This window comes from Budorcas taxicolor, chromosome 3 (assembly GCF_023091745.1).
Source record: "Budorcas taxicolor isolate Tak-1 chromosome 3, Takin1.1, whole genome shotgun sequence".
In the NCBI taxonomy this organism is placed as follows: Eukaryota; Metazoa; Chordata; class Mammalia; order Artiodactyla; family Bovidae; genus Budorcas; species Budorcas taxicolor.
In genome coordinates this window covers 22,893,480-22,912,768 of record NC_068912.1, presented here as the reverse complement: position 1 = coordinate 22,912,768, position 19,289 = coordinate 22,893,480, and the positions used below count along the sequence as shown (strand labels likewise).

The window sequence follows — 19,289 nt, the reverse complement described above, 5'->3', positions numbered from 1 at the left end:
ACAGAAGCAAACCTCATTGAGGGTGTGGAGGTATAAGGAGGGGATGGGAGGAGAGCCCCACATCAATGTGGAGCAGGTTCTGGAGGCTGTGACCCCACCTGAGCCTGACCCAGACTGGATGAGGGTACTTCATGTTTTAGGTAAGCCCACGTTCTGAGAATATGTACCCATTTCACAGTAGATGTATAAACAGATTTCATTAGGAGCACTGTCTAGTCCCAACTGGAGGGGCTTGTAATATAAGGACTGCACCTTGTGTTATCTCTCTGAAGAGAGACAAAGAGGGTTCCAATATGTCCATCCGTCCATCCCCACTCTACCCCATGTGGGAACAGAATATATACATGTATGAGTGAGTGGAAGGGCAGACAAACATTTCAAGCAAGGAAGTTCAAAGGGCTCCAGAATATGCGATAGTTTCTCAACTCCCTTTTCTAGTGGTATCTGAAGCTTTTATGCTGTATGTCTCCCATAGTTCTTTTTTCCTTTCTCCCCTATACCTAGAGGCCTGTCTAGAACCTTCTTTCTCTCTAGGCTACAGGACTAAGGCTAATAACAGAATAAGAACCCTGACCTCCTGTGCCACCCCAAACTGTCTAGACTCAAGTGGGTGATTACTCGTTTCAAGGACACTGCAGCCTAGCACCTGCCATCTCAGCACCCCAGTCACAGCCATAAATATGACATCTTCTTCACATTGATGTCTGCCTTTGTTGTCTGGGCTATTGGGTTTTACTCATGGGCAGTGAAGTGAAGTGAAGCTGCTCAGTCGTGTCCGACTCTTTGTGACCCTGTGGACTGTAGCCTACCAGGCTCCTCCCTCCACGGGATTCTCCAGGCAAGAGTACTGGAGTGGGTTGCCATTTCCTTCTCCAGGGGATCTTCCCAACCCAGGGATTGAACCTGGGTCTCCAGCATTCCAGGCAGATGCTTTAACCTCTGAGCCACCAGGGAAGCAGGGATATCAGAAATGCGTGTCTGGTAGGGCTTATCAAGAAAAAACTTCCATTGGTCATACTGAACCCTCTTTTCCTTTCCAGTTGCACCTGGGAGGACTGTCACTGGGGGCCTGTGAGTTTCCCAGGGTCAGAGGTGCCAACTTCACAAGCACCGCTTCAGAAAATCACCCACGTGACCAATTGTCTGCAGCGGCAGCTGGACCAGCAGTTCGACTGTGGTAGCAGCAAAGTCACGCTTGGTCTTTTCTCCACCATCTGGGGCTTTACTACCAACCCTGATTCTATAAACCAAGGACCGCTCTTTCTAGGTAAGAAAGAAAAGGGGATTAGGAAGCTCCGGTCTATGTGCGGGTTGTCACAGGGCTGTGTGTGGAGGAGGCAGAGGGCCTCTCCCACGCCCGCTGTCGGCCCAGTTGAATCCTCTGACACTCTAACAGAGTGAGGTGACTTAGGACCAGCTCAGCCTCAGGCCCTGGGTTCACAAATTCCTGCTTGTTTAACTGGGCCAAGTTATTTATCTTCTTATGTACTTATCTCTCTTGTCCCTCATCTGAACTCTTGAAAAATTCTATCTCCTTTCCATAATTGTTGGGAGTCTTAAACAACATAATGTCCAGAGTGTCTGATTCACTAAAAATTGATGATAACCATTATGGATATGTAATATCTAAGCACTGTGTCTTTCTGTTGCTTTAACACTTACAAAATGATTGCGCAATGGTTGTTTCTTCTGAGACGGCATAATTTTTATGGTCCACTTTCTCTGGACCCCATCTTGCCTTGCTTTCTCAGAAAGGCAACTTGGTCAGTATTTTTCTCTCCTTTCAACATCCATCATCAAATCAATTTACCCCTATTAGGTGCTCTCAGTAACAATGTATTAGTAACATTCAATAGCAAGGTAAACACTGGCCCTGCAACACAGGGTTGTGTTTGCTTTTCACATCCAGTTTATTTTCTCTTGTTTTCCCCTCTTTCCACCCTATCCATGAAGTGCAGTGATCAGTCTCTTTTATGACACTCCATTTAATTCATTCTCTCCACTCATCTCCATGTCCGTCTCCTAGTTTTCATCTCTTCTGAGTCCACGTATGCTCAAATTTCCTTAAAAGAGCTTTCAGACCCTCACATCCATTTCATCTGGGACGTATTCACTCTTACCCTCCATCGTTCTCCACATCCTCTGCTACCTGGCGCTCATGCCTCAGGCTGTGGCCTCATCTGAGGAATGAGGAGAGACCCAGGTCCTCAGGCGGAGCTGAGATGAGAAGGAGCCCCCTTGTGGCAGCATGGAGTCTCAAGGAAAGTGCTCAGGGCGGGCAGGGGTGCAGAGCGTGACAAGAGCCACTGGGTCTTGTAGCATTTATTGTCTTCTCTTCCCTCTAGTCTCTCCTTCTCTTGTCCTTGGCTTCCCACATTCCCAGCCCAGACCGACCCCCACTTCCTCAGTAACTATTTCCTGGTCATCTTCCATGGAAACATGAGCAGGAATCCAGGCTTCACAGCAGATTTTGCAGCAAAGGGTAATTTTAATACCCTTTATTTTCATACCCCTCCACCCTGTGACTCCCATCCCCCATGACTCCTAGTTCCTGTCACCCACCAGAGCTTTTCTCTCCTTATTTTTCTTTTTTCTTTTCCAAATTCAGCTCATCAAGAAGCCATTAGAATGATCCATTCCGTATCTCGACTCCTTCTTTCATTTGTTGCATTACATAAACACAGACACACTTGAGAGTATTGTTGCATTTTTATTATATTGTCCATGCCTCACTTATTATGTATAAATATTATATACACTGTGTATATATGTGTGAAGTCTATACTGATGCACATTTAACATTTTTCCAATTTAGACTTCCTCACTTCTTTTCTCTTATGAGGTTTTCCCTCAACTTTGACTTTTTCATCTCTACGATCTCTTCCCTCCCAACAGTACAATCTGTGTCCTGCAGGAATTTCTTGCCTTTGTCTTTTCTACCTAGGAAAGAAGTTATCATCAATTTTATTTCTTTACTCTGTTTTGGCATTTGGGAACATGTTTGCCCCGTGGCAGTCTTACCAATATTGGCTAGTATAAGGAAGATCAACAAAAAAGAAAATATATAAAGTTCCTCCATTGGATTCACTTCACCATGGACTTTCAGATAGCCTTTCCTGTTCTTGGACAGTTTCTGTACTTGATGTCCTTCCTGGGTGGAGGAGTAAGTCATAGAAACATCCTAAATAACAATGGATCCTATTGGCTGTGGTTTTATCTTCAGAGCTGAGTTTGGATGCTTCCATTGGAATGAAGAACCCTCCCAATCTGGATGATAAGAGCTCCACAGCAAGAACGCTTAAGTGTTCAGTCTGTAGCAAGATTAAGGGCTTAAGTGTCCTGAAACAGAAGATTATCAGAAGAAAACTGCTCTTCAGCAAATGGAGACTAGCGTGCAGATTCCCTGGTCTTCAAGCTTAGGGTACAGAGGTAACCCCATGCACTTCTTCCCTATGCTCCTTATCTAAGGTTATGGCTCAACCTCCCACTGATTTTTCTCTTCCTCACTTGTTCACTTAACAGCTGACACTACCTCTGTGTGGTCTTTCCTCTGCTTTCCATGGGGGCTGCCACCTGCAGTGCCCTTCCATCTCAATCTCCTGTTTGCACTCTGAGCTCTGCTGTGCTGCTGCTGTCCTCTATTCCCTCTGACCTTTCCTATTAGCCAAAGGGAAGCCCAGATCCATGGTGTTCTTTATCGTAAGAGTGTCATTTAGCATGTACCATGCTGAACACAAGGTACAAAAATCACACACTTTCTTGGTTTCCTCTCCTTCCTTTACTTGCACCCCACCCACCGCTGCTCCCTAACAAATTCTTTCTTCCGGGATCATGTTTTAATGAATTACTTGCATGTGGGTTGACTTTTGGAGAATCTAACCTAGGAAAATCCTTAACCCTCAACTTGTCCACCTGAATAAGAAGTGTTGAAACTGAGGAAAAAGAGTCCTGATTACAAAAACTAAATAAGAACCTGGGTCATAGGTAGAAGTGCTGGACTGACCTGAGTCTTGTTTCCCCTCAGGCCTTGGTGGGCAGAACTTTGCTAATGTGCAGGGGGCTTCCAGGAACTCACTGGAACTGGCATTAGGTAGAGGACAGTAGATGGATCCTTAAAGGGACATTGGCCAAATGGAGATACAGAGGCCAGGTTTTTGATATTCATAGAGCATGAGATGCACAGGCATTCAGACCTCTTCCCTTCTTTTCTTGAAATTACTCCTTCTACACGTTCAGTAAAAGTCCCCCAAAATGAACTGAGTTGGAATCTGAGGGCAGGGAATGTAGGACAGCATTGTAGTGAATTAACTTAGGGCCACATTAATGAAGACCCAGGGAGATATACAAGATAGTCATTGCTTCAGTCAAATCTAGTTGAAAAGACAAGTTATTTATATGAGAGGGTCTGAGAAAGACCAAAAAATCTTTAGCGTTAGGGGGAAATAAGTGCATGGTAGACTCTATCAAGAGAGAAAAAAGAGCGGTATGGAATACATAGGTCTAGTGAGTAGTTCTAAATCATGCTATTATAAAATAAAAACTGGGTAAGTTTTGATCTAATATGAATACCTTAACCCAAACCATTGAAATCATGATTTTAATGTTCTGGGGTGAGGTTTGGGTGTCAGTATCTTTCAAAACTCTGCTAATATGCATCAGGGATTAGAAGGTCTGTGGATTTGATAGGATATCAGTAACGTTTATGGCAGTGGCCAGTATGTGGCTGCTTCATAAAAAAGCTGAATATCAGTCATTAAGGAATTAGCATTTTTCCTCTCAACTATACAACCTAGAGAAGAGAAATGAGAGAAAAAAATATAGATGAGTTAGATATATAATCTCTCTGTTTGAATCCAAGTTTCTCACAATTTGTGTAGTACAAGATAAATTTTAAAATAAACATTACATAGAAACATTACCCAGAGTATAAAATATTACCTTCCACTTCCAAAAAAAAAAAAAAAAATACTACCTCCTCTTACCATAAGAATGAAATTCAGTGTTTTCATTTCTACTGTTAATGCAACTGCAACTTGTGGTTCACTATTCACTAAATGGGTTTCCCAGCCTACTAATTGGCTTAGAATTATAGAGTCAACAAATTGTTTTTTCTTTAAATATTTTATGTATGCAAAACTCCATAATGAATCTTAGGCCTCATTCTTAAATATTTCTTCTTTTTCATGCTCTTCTATGTGCTAGCATAAAATACTAGGAGAAATTCTGGGGAAAGTTTGATTTAAAAAGTCATGAGAATCTAGTATATCTAAAATGAATGCTTTTTCACTTCAGAGTTTTCTTTCTCTAGATGTTGAGAATATTCCTAGAAATGACTCAGGTGGATCCAGCATGCAATCACCTTCATAGTATTCTGGTATCCATGGGATGCAAATAGGTTGAGCCACAGTTACACCCTGCTCTCTCTTTGCTGATTTCATTTCAAGTTCCCTGTTTTTTCATTCGTTCCTCAGCCTCTTTGGAACAGGATTTTTCTGTAAAGTCTTTTTCCTGTCCAGGAGGGTGACCAAACACCCTCTATTAACTATGGACTTCTCTAGATTGGAGCCTTTCCTCTCCCTTCCCCCAAATGTATAGGAAGGGCCTGTGGCCTGGGTTGTCAGTAACAAGCCATGTTTCGGATAGTCCTTAGCCCCAGGAAAGCATAGCTCTTCATCTGTAAATTTTGGAATTGGACTTGGATACATTCTGAGGTCCCTGTTGGTGCTCACATTCCAGGATTCTCCCCGTAGCCTAGTGCTCCTCCTCAGAAGGCAGGGATGTAGAGGTCGAAGAGGGTGTCTTTTTCTACTGAGGATCCTCTGCTCCCACAGCAGTCTGTTTCTGTATGAGGAGTGTGCAGCACATTCATCCCTGGTGTGTGTGGAAAGCTAGCCTTTGGTCCAGATGAAGGGGATTCGAGAATGAAATGACTGTTGAGGACTAAGCGATGGGGGATCCAGTTAAGGCTTGGAAGCAGCATTGAGCTGAGCTATCACCAAGCACCAGTCGGGTGAGAACAGGGGTCCCTAGATGCTGCACCACAGGCTGGGTGAAAGTTTAGGGAGGTATTCCTTATAACTCATGGATCTCACTTTTTCAATTCAGCTCTACTGTCAACAGGAGCTCTGTCTGCCCCTGGCCTCAGTTACCATGTGGCCATCCCTCCAGGCTCAGCTATCACCAGAACCTAAAAAAGACTCACATTTCCTCTCTCTCCCTTCCTCTCCTCTCTTTCTCTGTGTCTTTTGCAGATACCAGTTACTTAAGAACTAAGAAAAGATATTGCCAATTTCTAAGAAACCACACCATAAAATTTACGTTTTCCATTTGATGAAAAAGACCTACACAGCAAGTTAAAGCCCAAACAGAACACTGGAGGGATCCTTACCTGAAAATCAGCATCCCAACCAACAACCACTCTCCATGAAACAGAATTGATGGGAGAAATCTCACTCATCAGCCTCCAAGTGTCATCCATTGAGAAGGAGACCAATGCTTTGATGGATACACAGTTTGGAGAGACCTTAACTCTTGTTCCCCTCAATATTCATCCTCTAGACACCAGCATGGGAGCAATTGGAAGAATGCACCATATCAACCCTGTCATTCTTTGCCACTAGATGGACTGTGCTAGGAGCAGACAAGCATTTACTATACGGTGTTCTTGCTGAAAGTGTCTGTCCCGAATTTAATCATGAGGTAGTTATCAGATAACTGCAGAATTTAGATCATTGAACAAGACAAATGGCCTGTCTTTCTTCAAACAGTTAATTTAAAAAAATTTTTAAAAAGTCAATATCTCCCCAAGTAAGACAAAAAGAAAAGGAGAAGAGATGTTTCAGTTTCCAAAGGACTAAAGAAGTATATGTTACTATAGTGTGTTACTACTATATTTCTTTAGTCCTTTGGAACCACAAACATCTCCTCTGCTTTTCATAGATGTCTTTGATGGCAGACATTGACCTGTTTGCAGAGGACAGGCCAGTTGTCTGCTCAGTGGTCTATATTTTGCAGTTGTCTGATTATTTCCTCACAATTAAATTCAGGAGAACCCTTTTTGCCAAGAACACCAGCTAGTGTATACTATGTGCTTCCTAGTGCAGCCCTTTGGAGTCTAAGAATGTCCACTTTTCCTGTCACCACTATTGCCATTTTAGCATTGGACACTTTGTTATGCAGGGGCTCATAAGGCCCATTCATTGGAATGACATATTTTTCTGTCTATAATCAATAATTTGATTAGTGGTAATTTGAGAGTGTATGAACATCATATTGTATGATACTCTTTCTCGGAAAATTTTACCATCCCTGATATGTGTCAATTATTATATTTGTGTTTGTGCACTGGAAATTTTCTAATTCTATCATTCTATAAACTTGTATTGCAGGCCTTATGCTCTGGGAAGGACAATTTCTACCCCTTCTATATTATTAAAGGTTTTATGTTGAATTTCACTCTGGACTAATGCATTTTTAAAATTCAGTGTTATAATCCATTATTATCATGATTGATTTTAGTAGATATGGATATAAATTAATATAAATATTCTTGCTTTTCCTATTCATCTTTATATCTTAAACTCTCCCACATCTTTTAAGCTATATTTACCATTTGTAGTAGATTGTATTTATTGTGCTTATCCTCTGTGTTATTTTATTTTATTTGTGTATGCCATATTTGTGTGTGTGTATTTGATATTTAGGAAGGACTAGATAGCTAATGCACTAAAATTTTTTTACCTCTTAATCCCTTAGTATGTTGTACTTTTCTAATATTTGAAGTATAATTTTTTAAGTGATATCTGTCAACTTCAGCTTTTTATCACTGTGATGATCAAGGACATTATTATACTTTTTTCTTCTGTCTTTACTTATCACTTCTTATAGTATTATTTCAACACAATCAAATGTATACCCTTTATATACTACATTTTTCCCATCTAGTTTTAGTGCAATAACTGGTAGGGTAGATGTAGGAGCCAGAGGAGGGACCCAGTGGGTCCTTTGGACCCTCTGCTGGCACAGGATGGTAGTTCCACGCTGAGAGTGCCAACATATTCCCTGCAGAAGGTCAAAAGCATGCCCAGGCTGCCTGCATAGCAGGGCCCAATACCCACTATCTTAAATCTACACTTACATATAGGCAATTTTGACCAGATGTACAGAATTCAAAGTTTCCTCAGTCAGTTCTGGAGGAACTCTAAATATTAGAGTTCATCCTTAAAGATTCCTCATAATGGAATGAGGACTACCTAAGTTTGGCATATTTATTATTGCTTTGATGCATGGACAGCTTCAGTCAGTTCACCTCAGCCACTCAGTCATGTCCAACTCTGCAACTCCACGGACTGCAGCACGCCAGGCTTCCCTGTCCATCACCAACTCCCGGAGCTTGCTCAAACTCATGTCCATTGAGTTGCTGATGCCATCCAACCATATCATCTTCTGTTGTCCCCTTCTCCTTCTGCCTTCAATCTTTCCCATAATCAAGGTCTATTCTAAGGAGTCAGTTCTTCACATCAAGTGGCCAAAGTATTGGAGCTTCAGCATCAGTCCTTCCAACGAATATTCAGGACTGATTTCCTTTAGGATTGGCTGGTTGGATCTCCTTGCAGCCCAAGGGACTCTCAAGAGTCTTCTCCAACACCACAATTCAAAAGCATAAATTCTTCAGTGCTCGGCTTTCTTTATGATCCAACTCTCACATCCATACCTGACTACTACAAAAACCATAGCTTTGACTAGATGGACCATTATTGGCAGAGTAATGTCTCTGTTTTCAATGTGCTGTCTATGTTTGTCATAGCTTTTCTTCCAAGGAGCAAGTGTCTTTTAATTTCATGGCTGCAGTCACCATCTGTAGTGATTTTGGAGCCCAAGAAAATAAAGTCTGTGACTGTTTCCACTGTTTCCCCATCTATTCGTCATGAAGTGATGGGACCAGATGCCATGATCTTAGTTTTTTGAATGCTGTTTTAAGTCAGCTTTTTCACTTTCCTCTTTCAACAAGAGGCTCTTTAGTTCCTCTTCGCTTTCTGCCATAAGGGTGGTGTTATCTACATATATGAGGTTATTGATATTTCTCCCAGCAATCTTGATTCCAGCTTGTGCTTCTTCCAGCCTGGCATTTCATATGATGTACTCTGCATGTAAGTTTAATAAGCAGAGTGACAATATACAGCCTTGAAGTACTCCTTTCCCAGTTTGGAACCAGTCAGTTATTCCATGTCCGGTTCTAACAGTTGCTTCTTGACCTGTATACAGATTGCTCAGGAGGCAGGCCAGGTGGTCTGGTATTCCCAGCTCTTTCAAAATTTTCCACAGTTTGTGTGATCCACATAGTCAAAGGCTTTGATATTGTCAATAAAGCAGAAGTAGATGTTTTTCTGGCACTCTCTTGATTTTTCTATGATCCAATGGATGTTGGCAATTTGATCTCTGGTTCCTCTGCCTTTTCTAAAACCAGCTTAAACATCTGGAAGTTCTCAATTCATATACTGTTGAAGGCTGGCTTAGAGAATTTTGAGCATTACTTTACTAGCATGTGAGATGAGTGCAATTGTGCGGTAGTTTGAACATTCTTTGGCATTGCCTTTCTTTGGGATTGGAATGAAAACTGACCTTTTCCAGTCCTGTGGCCACTGCTGAGTTTCCCAAATTTGCTGGCATATTGAGTGCAGCACTTTCACAGCACCATCTTTTAGGATTTGAAATAGCTCAGCTGGAATTCCATCACCTCCACTAGCTTTGTTCATAGTGATGCTTCCTAAGGCCCACTTGACTTTGTGCTCCAGGATGTCTGGCTCTAGGGATCACACCGTTGTTGTTATTTGGGTCATGAAGATCTTTTTTGTATAGTTCTTCTGTGTATTCTTCCCACCTCTTCTTAACTTCTTCTACATCTGTTAGGTCCATACAGTTTTTGTCCTTTTTGTTGCCCATCTTTGCATGAAATGTTCCCTTGGTATCTCTAATTTTCTTGAAGAGATCTCTAGTCTTTCACATTCTATTGTTTTCCTCTATTTCTTTGCATTGATCACTTAGGAAGGCTTTCTCATCTCTCTGCGTTCAGATGGGTATATCTTTCCTTTTCTCCTTTGCCTTCAGCTTCTCTTCTCAGCTATTTATAAGTCATCCTCAGACAACCATTTTGCCTTTGTGTATTTTTTTTTTTTTTGGATGATCTTGATCGCTGCCTCCTGTAGAATGTCACACACCTCTGCCTGTAGTTTTTCAGACACTCTATCAGATTTAATCCCTTGAATCTATTTGTCAGTTCCACTGTACAATCATAAGGGGTTTGATTTAGGTCATACCTGAATGGTCTAGTGGTTTTCCCTACTTTCTTCAATTTAAGTCTGAATGAACAGCTTAGGAGAACATAAATGACTTTTCCACAATGAATTTATTGTGTTTTTTTAATCATCTTGCTTTGTATGTTGTGTTGAGATGTAGAATGTAAATTGAGTTTCTTTCCACTGAGGGCAAAGGGAGACCTGGGGTTTCACAGGAAAAAAAAATTTTTTTTTAATCTAGTAGCTTCTACTGGGACAGGTCTTAAAGCTAACTGTTCCAGTTCTGTTTTTCCCAGGTCTTTATGACTTTCTCTCTGATCCTTTCTCATTATCTTTTATTCATTTCTATTCTGTTTGATCTTTCACTATTTTTAGTTCATTGTCCCTTATAATTTTACACAAATATGATCCCTTAGGTACCTTGTCATTTAGCCTCTTTTTCAGAGAATTTTATTTTCTTCAATTTTTTCTAATTTCTGGCAATTCTCATTTCTTCTTTCTTGTCTACTTCTCTCTTGTGTATTTCTCATTTGAAGTTTTGGGGCTTTTCCCCATGTGTGTGTTTGTGTGCTTCTACAAATGTTTTGTTCAGAAACAGTTCAGATACAGATGCTATTTTACATTTATCCTATGTTTTGTGGGTGATTTTGAAGGGAATCTTTTCAAGAACTAACATTTTGACTCTTTGTATATGTTTTTCTTTTCTTTTTTTTTTTTTTGTCACCTTGGAATAAGTGTCTGCTACATGATTAGTTCTAGGTAGGAACAAACTAGTGCTTTGATTGCCATAGTTGATTCCTTAGTTCTTGGTCTGTCTTGTGCAATTACCTAAGCAGAGATAAGGTTTTGGGAAAGGTATCATATGTCTCCTGATTCTGGGATTCTGTTTCCTTCAGTGGGAACGTTCATTTCTGCCAGTTGCACCATTCTTTTTCTTCACTACAAGCATCCGAAGTATGCTCCCTTCTGCTCGGTCTCACACTTGATCTCAGTAATTGGGCCTCTTCAAGGTTGCCACCCTCTGATTCTCTGCACTGTGAAACCCGTTCCTGTCAATTCCCTAATCGCCAGAGCTATAGCCAACCAGGTCTCAGACATCTTATGAATTTATCCACATGCTCTTTCTGTGAGTAATTTTACCTGAGTCCCCTCCCAAGTACTCCCTCCCTGCTGTCCTCTCCTCTATGTGCAGAGTCTTTGCTGGTCCTGCTACTGCTGTGTGGCTCCCACACAGAGCTGAATACAAACCACTTGGGATCTATAGTGTTCTCTGGGCCCTGGTTGTTTGGGGCAGGGTTTTGAGTGGTGTCCTTGACTCTCTATGTTAGTCCCTAGCCCTCTGAATTTCATGTTGAGAGATTCAGCTGCCATTATTTCAGGTAGACTTGTGCTCTCCTATCATTCTTTTTCAAATGCAGAATTTCAATAGTACATAAAAGTAGACATAACAGAACAATGATCAACTTATGGCTGAACTTGTTTTACTATAGTCCGCCCACTTACCTATTCCTATATCATTTAAAGCAAATCTCAGACATCATATTTCATCTGTGATTATGCCAGTGTGTGCTCAGTCATGTCCAGTTGCTTGCGACACCATGGACTATAGCCCACTAGGCTGCCCCCGTCCATGGAATTTTCCAGGCAAGAATACTGGAGTGGGTTGCCATTTCCTTCTCCAGGGGATCTTCCCATCCCAGAGATCAAACTGCAACTCTTGGGTCTCCTACATTGACAGGCAGATTCTTTACCACTGCGCCACCTAGGAAGCCCCAATTACATCAGTGAAAGAAAGTGAAGTCGCTCAGTTGTGCCTGACTCTTTGTGACCCCATGGATAAGTTTCTCTAAATGAGAACTATTTTTGAAAGTATTATCCTCATAGCATTACATTTATTCATAATTAAACATCTTTAATATCATAAAATGTTGTTCAAAGTTGTTCCAATTATTGTTTTTAAGTTAGTATCCTTTCTTGGTATCCAAATAAAATCCACAAACTGTAATCAGTAGCATATGTGTTTAAGTCTTTACATATATGTTTACCCTTGGTTTCTTCCTTCCTTCCTTCCTTTCTCTTTCTTGCTCTTACTCTCTCGCTCTAGCTGTCTCCTGGTATCTTACATGCCTTTTGTTTTTAATCATTTGTTGAAGAAACTGAGTTTTCTGTTCTGTAGCATTACAGCAATCTAAATTGTATACCTGAATGTAATTTAAAAAATTCTTCTGTCCTCTATGTTTCCTTTTTGGTGGTAAAATCTAAAGCCATGCTATAAAAAAGAAAAGAAAAGAAAATGCAAGCCACATACGTAATGCAAATTTTTCTAGTAGCCCCACTGAAAACTAAAAAAGTATAAGCAGCATAAGCAAGTGCCTGTATGCTAAGTCACTTTAGCCGTGTCTGACTCTTTGCCACACTATGGACTGTAGGCGCCTCTGTCCATGGGGTTCTCCAGGCAAGAATACTGGAGCAGGTTGCCATGCCCTCCTCCAGGGGATCTTCCCAACCCAGGGATCAAACCCGCAGCTCCGGCACTCCAGGAGGATGCTTTACTGCTGAGCCACTGGGGAAGCCCCTTTATAAGCACACAATAATACAAACATAATCTTCTACATGCTAATTAATACTATACCACAGTAAAGGAAATGTAATTCTACCAGAGTTTTAAAGCTATGTTAATAGAAAAATATTGTGCAAGTCTTCAGTTTTTAACTTTACTTTCACATGAATTATAAATTAAATATAATTAAAATCCAGTTCCTCAGTCCTACTTGTTGGTCAGTCACTAAGTCCAGTCCACCTCTTTGTGGACAGGACGCCAGGCTTCCCTGTCCTTTAACATCAGTTTCATTTGCTGAAACTCATGTCCATTGAATCAGTGATCCTATCCAACCACCTCATCCTCTGTTGTCCCCTTCTCCTCCTGCCTTCGATCTTTCCCAGCATCAGGGTCTTTTCCAACGAGTCGGTTCTTTGCATCAGGTGGCCAAAGTATTGGTGCTTCAGCTTCAGCATCAGTCCTTCCCATGAATATTCAGGGCTGATTTCCTTTAGGATTGACTGATTTGATCTCCTTGCTGTCCAAGGGGCTCTCAAGAGTCTTCTCCAACACCCCAGTTAGAAAGCATCAGCCTTCTTTATGACTAACTCTCATATCCATACATGACTACTGGAAAAATCATAGCTTTGACTTTATGGACCTTTGTTCACAAAGTAATGTCTCTACTTTTTAATACACTGTCTAGTTTATCATAGCTTTCCTTCTAAGGAGCAAGCGCCTTTTAATTTCATGACTGCGGTCACCTTACACAGTGATTTTGGAGCCCAAGAAAATCAAATCTGTTACTGATTCCATGTTTCTCCCTATTTGTCATAGAGACTGAGGAGATTCATGTTTAATCTCTTGGCAAGACTGCCTCAGAAGTGGTATGTGCTCTCTGATCAGGAGACACATCAAGTCCTGGGTGTTTCTTCAAATAGTATTAGCACTTCTTTGAGTTCAAGCTCTATGCCCATTAATTGATTATGTGGAGTAAAATGGTGATATTCCATCATTATGTGTTATTATACTGAAACAATTGTATAAAAAGAAACTTCCCCTAAATACTGTTTACTTACTTAGTGGTACCCTCTGTAAAGAAAACTGCAACTTAACGAGCAATTTCCCAAGCATCCTTTGTGGTCACCAATAAGCTTATTTCCCCCTCCCCATGCTAATATGAATTTGAAGTTTAAAGCACATTAAAGTAATTCAATTTATTGCAATATAGCCCTTACTGATACTCCAATTGCCTTCTCTTTCAGTAGTGAAAGTGACTTTAAGTTGGCTTCTTCATCCTTTTGATAAGATTCTAATTCTCTTTGAGACCTTTCTTGATATCAGTATGACAAGGTGCTTCTGTCTCATCTTGACTATTTTCTGACTTGGAGTCAGTCATTTCTCTAAGAATTTTTGGTTTCTCTTGGTGCAAAACATTATTTCAAAATCACAAGGACAGCCGTGCAGTTACAAGACGTGCGGTGCGAAGCCCCCTGGGGAGGCAGGACTCTGTGGTCTCTGTCTCTGCCTTTTACCCGCGAGACCCAAGGGACCCGACAGGGCGATGGCAATGGCTCGGTCGCTGCGCCCCCTGGCGGCAGGCCCGGGCCTCGGACGGCCAGTGACGGGCAGAGCCGCCCGGGGCCAGCGGAGACCCGGACGCACGGGATGATCTCACACATGCCTGCCAAATCCGTGCGCAACGTGCTGCTCGCGGATGCGGGAGCCGGAAAACAGGTTCTATTAGGGGAGTAAAAAGCCTTCTTCTAGTTAAACAGAAATGTTCCACCGAGATCTGAACCTGGATCGCTGGATTTAGAGTCCAGAGCGCTCACCACTACACGATGGAACCGCGACTAAGTATGTTATCCCACAGCTGATCCAGGCCGTACTCAGCTGGGAGGGTCCAGGACTCGCCTCCCGCCCCGCCTCTCGTCACCCGGATCCGAGCCGCTTCCTCCGTGACGCCAGGGGGCGCCGGCCCGCGCCCGTCTCTTCAGGTTTGGACGTCGTGGAGAGAGTTGAAATCCGTTCGGGGTGAGCGACAGGGAGGGACTTTTAGGCCTCCCCTAAATGCACCCGCTCCCCCTGCATTTGTAGAGTTCTCTGCCCTGAGGTAAAATTCCCGCCAGGGAAAAAAAAAGTCCTTTTCCTCTTTGCAATCGTCCTCTTCCCGCTGCCCTGGGAACTCTGAACGTCCCCAGAAGAGCCCTTGGGACTTCGTGGGATGTCCCCTCCCTGGGAGCCCAGGGTAGAATGGGGGGAAGGCGCTGCCGGCTTCGTTGGGGGGTGGAAACCGAGACGACCACCGTGCCCCACTCCACACTATGTGCACCCGGGCCCTTCAGGCTCTGCTGGATTGTGTCTCAGGAGTTTGTGTGCTGGAGGTACAGTAAGGCCGAACAAAAGGAAATACAGGAGCCTGAAGCAGAGACAGGCTTATTGCAGGGCCGGTCAAGGAGAAAGGGGTCTCTTGCCTGTTCAAAAGGCTCAGACTCCCTGATGAGTTTTGGGGAAGAGTTTTTATAGCCAGTATTTAGGGGGAGAGCTGCAGGGTATGTGATCCTGGACTGGTTGGTGGTGAGGTAACAGGGTCCTGTTCCAGGAATCTCAGTCAGTCTTCCGGTTCTAACTAACCTGGGGTTCCTGTGCTCTGCCTGAATTTACCATCCTCCCACCATCCTTCCCACGTGGGTGAGGCCCTAGTTCCTGGAGAAATTAAGAGATATGTATCAGATAGTTATGTACATTCCTCAAGTTGGAACCTGGACCCTGCCCCATGGCTGCATTATTGTTTCTTTCTTTCCAATTGTGGGAAGAATTGGGGAAGTGAAAGCTCAGGAGGGAAGTTGTTGAGTAGCTCAGTCGTGTCCACTCAGGAGAGAAGTTAAAGAGTCAACAAACGTGTCAATCCAACAGTGCAAGGACTTCCAGCTACCAAAGTGAAGCTTAGGGAGGTCTTGGGAAACGTGTGTCACAGTGTAGCTGTCACCTCTTGGCACCTGCTGCTAAGTGTTTGTAGGGCTTGGGACTGTGGTGATCTGGTATCTGCTCGATACTGTGAACGACCTTCAGAGAACAACAGCTGCTCCACCTCCATGTCTAAATGTTGGCCATATTCCCCTTTTGGGTAACTTTAACTCAGAACATGTATTATTATTTCTCTGCATTCCCTCACTCTAATTAGTTTGAATCTGGCCTTTGAAATCCAGTGAAGGTCTAGGAAGCTGAAACTTTTACCCAACAAATATGAAATGAGGGACATGCAAAGGCTTTTGTAAATAGGAGAGCCCCACAGGGTCCTGTTCCATTTCAGTGGCCTGCTTTTCTTTGATACTCAGTCTTGAGAGGATCAGGTGTTGGACAAGAAAAGGAATAATATTTTTTGATAGATAATTTTAAAATAAACTCCCTGAGGAACTTGGCCTTCAGGATGCTTGGTTTCAAGGTGTGGTTGGGTGTAATCCTATTATAGGATTTGGGCTTGGTTGGGTAATTTGTGATTTGGGGAAAGATTGGAAAAAACACGGTTTGCTCCATGTTGAATACTGTTAGTGTGGGCAATTCTATGATTGGAGTAAGAAGTAGCAGTTATTTCCTTATGAAAAGAGGAAGATGTTTGAGATTTTGTAGGTTGCCCAGTGACCTTATTTTTCTCTGGGCAAAATTATGAGGGTGCCTTCTTTTATTGATTTTATCAAGGTCTCAATAAAACCTTGTCTTAAGTTGATATTCTGTATCTGAGATTGTTTATTTCCAACAAGAGAAGAAATCAGTCAGACTGTAAGTGTCAGGCCATCTCAGGACATCAGAGGCTGATATTTTTCTTTCTCATTGGAGATCTCTACAACGAGAAATCAGAGCACTCTGATATCTCAAGCTGTAGGTTTAAACTTGACTGAGTTACATTGTGACTTTGACTAAGTTTTTGGAATATTCTGTGGCTCAATTTTTCACTTAAAAATGGGACAAATAGGAGTTCTTCCTACATGGGTTGCCCAAGGTTTTAAATAAGTTGTGCAGGTAAAGAAAGCATTTAGTCCAGTGCCTAGCATGTAGTAAACACTTGATACCTGGTAGCTTGTATCAGTCCTTCACTGTCAGCATTTTTATCATCTGTTTTGTTCTTTTAAACAACTGCAGACCCTTTCAGACTATGAATGGATTATTATAAATGGTCTCCAATTAATAGACATGAAATTGGCTCTAGTGTTTATTTATATAGGTAATACTTCAGAGGATATCTATATCTAATCCAGTCATATCTCAGTATACTCCTGGGATTGGTTTCAGCACCCCCCACTAATAGTAAAATCTGCAGATGCTCAAGTTCACTATATCAAGTGGTATAACATTTGCATATAACCTATCCTCCTGTACACTTTAAATCATCTCAGGTTACTTAAACACCTAATACAATGTAAATTCTATGCAAATATGCCCAACAGATTTAAGTTTTGCTTTTGGAACTTTCTGGGACATTTTTTCTGAATATTTCAATCTGCAGTTGAATTTTTAGATGCCTAACCCATGGGTATGTTGCAGGAAGGGGGACCTCTTCCAGGGCCCAGGAGTGGGCTCTTGTCTAACACTTAGAAATGAATTGTCTGAGGAGACACAGAAAGCAAGAGACTTTACTAGGAAGTGGCCCCTGGGCAGAGAGCAGCAGGGTCCGGGAAGCCAGGAAAATTGCTGTGCCATGTGACTCGCAGTCTCAGATTTTATGGTGATGGGGTTAGTTTCCAGGTTGTCTCTGGCCAATAACTCTTAGGGTCCTTACTGGTGGCATGCACATCACTCAACCAAGATGGATCCAGCCAGAAGGATTCTTGGAGGTTGGTAGGGCATACGGCCAGGAGTCTCTTTTCTCCTTTTGACCTTTCCCAAATTCTGGCTGGTGATATTGTTACTGAAATGTATGCATGAGGGGTCCAGCTACTCACTGCTCAAGAGCCAATAAGCAGCCCAGGTTGGTGGAAAGGAAAGTTTGTTTTACTTCAGATGCCAGCAGCTGGGGAAAAGGGTGGCAGACATCTGTCCAAAGGTCATCCCCCACACACAAGTAGTGGGTGAGAGCTTTTATAGATGGGGTTGGAGGTGGTAACATGCAGAAACAGTACAGTCATCTCACAGTCGACTTCAGTTGGTCACCAGTGGCATGACCAGCATCATCTTGGTTGTTTTAGGTACAGTTTATCTTCAGTTCCCCTCTTACACTGTTGGTGGGAATGCAAACTAGTACAGCCACTATGGAGAACAGTGTGGAGATTCCTTGAAAAACTGGAAATAGAACTGCTTTATGACCCAGCAATCCCACAGCTGGGCATAAACACTGAGGAAACCAGAATTGAAAGAGACATGTGTACCCCAATGTTCATCACAGCACTGTTTCTAATAGCCAGAACATGGAAGCAACCTAGATGTCCATCAGCAGATGAATGGATAAGAAAGCTGTGGTACATATACACAATGGAGTATTCAGTTCAGTTCAGTTCAGTTCAGTCGCTCAGTAGTGTCCGACTCTTCGTGACCCCATGAATTGAAGCACACCAGGCCTCCCTGTCCATCACCAACTCCCGGAGTTCACTCAAACTCAACGTCCATCGAGTCAGTGATGCCATCCAGCCATCTCATCCTCTGTCATCCACTTTTCCTCCTGCCCCCAGTCCCTCCCAGCATCAGAGTCTTTTCCAATGAGTCAACTCTTCGCATGAGGTGGCCAAAGTACTGGAGTATTACTCAGCCATTAAAAAGAATACATTTGAATCAGTTCTAGTGAGGTGAATGAAACTGGAGCCTATTATACAGAGTGAAGTAAGCCAGAAAGAAAAACACCAATACAGTATACTAACACATATATATGGAATTTAGAAAGATGGTAACGATAACCCTGTATGCGAGACAGCAAAAGAGACACAGATGTATAGAACAGCCTTTCAGACTCTGTGGGAGAGGGAGAGGGTGGGATGATTTGGGAGAATGGCACTGAAACATGTATAATATCATATATGAAACGAATCGCCAGTCCAGGTTCAATGCATGATACAGGATGCTTGGGGCTGGTGCACTGGGATCACCCAAAGGGATGGTACGGGGAGGGAGGTGGAAGAGGGGTTCAGGATGGGGAACACGTGTACACCCATGGTGGATTCATGTTGATGTATGGCAAAATCAACACAATATTTTAAAGTAATTAACCTCCAATTAAAATGAATAAATTTATATTAAAAAAAATCTTCAGTTCCATGGTACACTTGTTCCCATTTCTTTGCAGTCAATTCTTGAAATTATGGCAGCTTAAGTCCTGGGTATAGTCTGGTTATCAATACAGTTAACTTCTCCACCTGGTGTTTTGGTATCCATAAGACAGCTCCCTGGATATGGCTCAGAATTTCTATCATCTATTGAGATAATACTATCTATTGAGCACATGAGAAAGAACTAAAGCTCCTATT

General features: G+C 42.3%; 1 non-coding gene across 1 annotated transcript; it reads right to left on the bottom strand.

The window, feature by feature from the left end:
* Positions 1 to 882: 882 nt before the first annotated feature.
* TRNAS-GGA (transfer RNA serine (anticodon GGA)) lies at positions 883 to 954 on the bottom strand. Its single transcript has one exon. It is a non-coding gene; the product is annotated as a tRNA-Ser (tRNA).
* Positions 955 to 19,289: the final 18,335 nt, after the last annotated feature.